We start from the raw sequence: 4,917 nt of genomic DNA on the forward strand, positions 1-4,917 counted from the left end.
GTGAGATCAAAAAAAGGACCAATTGGAATGGGGAAAAAAATCTCCTCTTTCAGGTTTCCTTTTCTGTTGATAGATGGTGAACATTATGCTTCAGGTGGGCAATGGCATCTACATCGTCAAGATGCACATTGGACTCCACTATGGAACTTTCGGGCCTCTGCTCTGCTTCGCCCTACGCCCATTCTTATTGTCTATCTTGTTCGAACACAACATCTCAAGACACACAATTTCTTTGCACAAGGATGGAACATCCTATAGGCCTTACTGTTTGGTTCATACCCGATCAAAGCTAGTCATCTCTGAACTTCGATCGACAAGTTTTGTGAGGTACCAACCAACTTTCTTCACGTGCCCGATGCAGCCAAATGTGCACGCGTGCTCAACACTTTGTTTTACCTTGTACATCGCCTCATAGGGTGTGATACCACGAACACTCCCAATTTGTTGGCGCACATTTCAACAGATAAATGGTAGTGGACACTGCTTCACCCAAAAACTATCGAGGCAGCCCCTTGCTTTTCAATAGACTTCTTGCCATGCCAACCACAATCTGATTCCTTCACTAGATCATGAAAGCTTATGTGTCCAAAACGAGCAGGCCATAACCAAAGGAGTTTCTGAAAATTTCGACAGTAGGCAAACTAGTTCAGACTGTTCAATGTTCGGTATGTACAACTGTTTGATGGACGCAGCAATCCGGTGCTCGAGCGCATCTGCTCCCGAAATCGCTTGCGTTGGTTCGTGTCTTGGGATTCCTAAAATTCGTTCTGACTCGTCTGAACCGAAGCAGCGAAAAAACAACATACGACCCATATACAGTGGCGAACAATGGGAGACTGCGGGCCCAAATCGTATGGGAGTACGGCCCAGATTCGTGGAGTTTTTCCTGATCCGTTGATGGAACTTTACTTTCCTTCTGAGCCGTGGAACAATTGCCTGGTACATCCAGATCCGATTCGGTGGTTCTCGAAACCTGCCGCCGCCACGGTCGGCTGCCCCAATTTCCCCGGAGCTGCTGAAGGCTGCGGTTGTTCTGGCGTGCCGGCGATGGAAGATGTTGCCCACATCTAGATCCGGTTCCTCTCTCTGTGCTCCCGCGGCAGGATGGCACCAGTGTTGTGTTGGTTGACTCAAATACTGGGTCCGGGTCGGGCAGCATGTTGGCGGCAGTAGTCGAGGTAGGCCGCAGGGTGACGGCGCCGTCGGCGGCAAGCTTCTCGAGCAAGGTCCGTGCAGTCTACGAACCGAGTCAATCCTAAGGCGCCGGGCTGGACCAAATGGTACGTTGTTGTCTTGTAATTCTATGAGGTCACTGTTGTGGTACTAGTACGTTGGATTACAGATCAACCCTAACTGAAATTGGTCGCTCATGTAATGTATGGCTGGGATAAGTAGGTAGTTATGCTCGGCCAGTACATAGATTGTTCTTACTTGACAAATCAGGTTATGTCTTGGGAGTGCACCTCCAGACAGACCGTCATGTCCATCTAGGATGAGTGCCTTAGAGCAGTCAATTCACAAGTGTAGTTCGGCCTGAACCAGGACCGAGTTTCGACTTGCTTGGTGAGGCGTATGACTTTACAATTTGTATTCGTGGGACATCGGGTTGGGGCTAATGTATTGGCAAAAGCAGATTGAACACCAAGGACCAAGTCGATGCAAGAGAACATTTGTGACTGCTCGGCGCGTGCAAAATACTGTTTAATCATTTATGTGAACTATTTAAATAGTTCAATTGTCGTTGACAGTGATGCTCTATTTTGCAAGCAGGGGAAGCCAGAAGCCGAGAGCAGCAGGTCATGCAGATGCGAGTGCACTGCTTTGATATGGCTCTTTCGGGCTTCTAATAGTTTGTATGTAACAGAGCACCATGTAAACCACAACCATTCCATGTCTCACCATGGGCCAAGGGAAAACAATGTAAACCTCGGGAAGGTGTACAACATTATTGGAAGTGTCTTCAGCTCGGTTGAGAAGGTGTTGTTCACAAAGAGGGCGCTCATGAACATATGGTGTAAGATAAGCCGAGAGCGAGCTGATGACGATGTGAGAAAGACGTTGGAAGTGTTCGCAGACATTGTTGCAGGGGACCCAGACTTTACATATTCTTGCCGATAGTGATAGCAGAGTGAAAAGTTTGATGTGGACAAATGGGAGCAGCCGAATGCAATACCGATTCTTTGGTCATGTGGTTAGTGGCGGAGCTACACCCCAGGCCTGGGGGGCCTTGGCCCGGGGCGTGGCGTGAGCAGCCTTTGTTGAATGTGGTGCTTTTAGTACTGTTGATCACTGTAGATTGATGCAGCAATGAAGCCTGCCCAGGGCTCAATGCTAACCTGGCTCCGCCCCTGCATGTGGTTACATTCGACACGACGTACTTGGCAAATCTATATGACATTGCTGTTTGGGCTTCTGTGGGAGTGAATAACCATTTCCAAAGCATCATCCTCACTGGCGTGCTGATGTGGGATGAGCAAGTAGAGAGTTTCAAGTGGGTTTTCGGTGAGTTTCTCCATATGATGGGAGGACCGGCACCTAAAACCATCCTGACAGGTTAGTAAATATTTTGATTGTTGTTGTGTGTGCTTGCATTATTCTTGCTTTGGCTCTGAATTGAAGAAACAAGCTTGCAAATTGAGTATTACTAACTGGTCACATGTCTAACAGTAAAGTTTATCCAAATAGCATGCACTGTTAGTGCAAATGGCACGCACCAAAGAAAGCAAAGGAGAGCGTACTGCCACTCTACACGAAGAAGTGTGAGTTCCAAGCTGAGTTCTATAAAGACGTGAACCACATGTTGACTACGGATGAGTTTGAGACAGCGGGGGGTATGCTGCTTGACAAGTACAACCTGAGGAAGAATGACCCAGATATATGAAACAAGATCAAAGTGGGCGAAGCCATACTTCAAAGGTGTTTTGTGCACCAAAATGACAAGTATGCAAAGAAGCGAGAGTGCGAACAAGATGCTGAAGTCCTATATGCCCCCAGCGAGCCTGATGCACGTCTTTGTTAGGCAATACATGAGGCTCCAGTTTGACCACGAGAGGGAGGAAAGCTATGAGAAGAAAAAGACAATGCTTGTGAGTACAATTCGTGTTGCATAATATTTAAGTTTGGTATATAGTGTTAATAGCTAATTTATTTTTCAATGAATAGGGTGGTACTCCAAACTAATGGGATACATAATTGACTGGCTGAAGAAGGCAAGGATAATGGGAACGGGCAGAACCATCGCACTGACTGATATGCTTCATCTAGGCTGCAGTTTAATGTGTAGTTGTTGCGCATTGCAGTTCATGTTCCGGGTGTTGCTCATAGATTGCTGGTCCCCGTACATTCTTGACATAGAGAAGAAAGAATTTATGGTGCTCGATCCAACTGAGACTGATCCACCAGATGAGATAACGGAAGCACGAGGCTTTGGCGAGGAAATTCCAGCTCAGATTATGCCACCGTTTTAATGACATGTTTGGTGCTGGCTTGGTCGAGACTATTGGGTGGACCTTTATGTACCTCTTAGTGGGGCAGCATGAACCATGTACAAGGTGAGTTTGTTCATTCGGATCTTTAAAAATTAATTTTGGAACCTTACAATTATTGAAAGCTATGATGGAAATACCATGCTCACCAGGGAGGAAAGTGACGTCTACATCCTGGGGTTCATCGGGCTTTACCTTCGTTCAGCGCTTAGCTCGGTAAGAACTAGGAATTGAGTGGGTGTCTGAAAAAAAAGCAACTTAGTCCGTGCACTAAGCCATGCTTTCTGCTCTTGTATTGCTGCAGGAGCAGCTAGATCACCTTCGGCAGAGAATTGCATACGAGATTGTGATCATGATGGGAACACGGGAGATCTCCCAGATTTCCTGTGCGAGGAGATCATTGACTGAAGGGAATGAATTGTGGTTCAGCATTCGTGCTGGCTGTTCAGATCTTTGGTCCGTGCGACGCGAGTGCTATGTCCGTAGAAGTGCCCCTCTTATGTTTCGGGGGCTTTTGGAGCACCCCAACCCCCAGCAGAACCTGAAATCCAATGAAACTTCTTTGAATTTGTACTTTTTTAAGACCTAAGTAGTGTTGGTAGAACCACTTGTGTGGAGTGTTGTGAGATGCCACTATTTAAGCATCAGCGCCTGTATTTGTAAAGCCACTTGAGATTTCATGGAATTTACTTCCATTAGTTGTTGAAAACCCCAAGCAGATAACTGTATTTCTAAAGCTCAAGCAGAGTACTTGGAACTAAATTAGTGACCTGTTTTCAGACGCCTGTACATGATGACGATTTGTACTTTGGGTCTGCATGAATTGTTGTGCGCTAGTTAAGTACTTTGGCATAAAAAAAATAGTACTCCAGAACATCGCATGTCTATGTGTGCAGAAGCGAAGCAGGTGGTGTTGGGATGGGATTGACCAGCCCGGGCTGTTTGTTGGGGAAGCACCGTCCCGGGCTGGGCGGACGGCCGTTACATCGGGTGTGGCCTCAACACGGCTCAGGCTGGCACAAGATAATGACTGGGCTGCTGTTCCGCCAAAATAAATGCGCCTGTGCGCCGGCAACGATAAGAGACGATACAGCCAGAATACCACAGCATATACGTTCGAGGGCGTGGATCCATATGCGAAGGAATGGAGGAGATTTCAGGATCAGCTGAGCCTGAGCTCAGATTTGAATATCCGCTGTTTGATGCCCTTCTTACTTTCGCCAGCACCTTGCGCTCTTTGTCTATTAGAAAGGGTAAGAACTCCATAGTAATAATTGTTACATATATTCAAACACACAGAAACCTGCCAGATCCCTTTACGAAGGGACTATGACTAATTGTGATACATAATACATCGAGGCAGATGGGTATGAGACCCATATGTGTTACGCCATAGTAGTAACCCAATATTTGCGATCGGAGATCTGTGAAT

At 46.7% G+C, this 4,917-nt stretch overlaps 1 long non-coding RNA gene across 1 annotated transcript; it reads left to right on the forward strand.

Moving 5' to 3' along the window:
- The first annotated feature begins 1,502 nt into the window (after positions 1-1,502).
- On the forward strand, positions 1,503-4,192 carry LOC123117553 (uncharacterized). Its single transcript, XR_006457418.1, has 5 exons — positions 1,503-2,553; positions 2,668-3,086; positions 3,163-3,551; positions 3,638-3,701; positions 3,790-4,192. It is a non-coding gene; the product is annotated as an uncharacterized lncRNA (long non-coding RNA).
- Positions 4,193-4,917: the final 725 nt, after the last annotated feature.

This window comes from Triticum aestivum, chromosome 5B, assembly GCF_018294505.1.
Source record: "Triticum aestivum cultivar Chinese Spring chromosome 5B, IWGSC CS RefSeq v2.1, whole genome shotgun sequence".
NCBI classification, from domain to species: Eukaryota; Viridiplantae; Streptophyta; class Magnoliopsida; order Poales; family Poaceae; genus Triticum; species Triticum aestivum.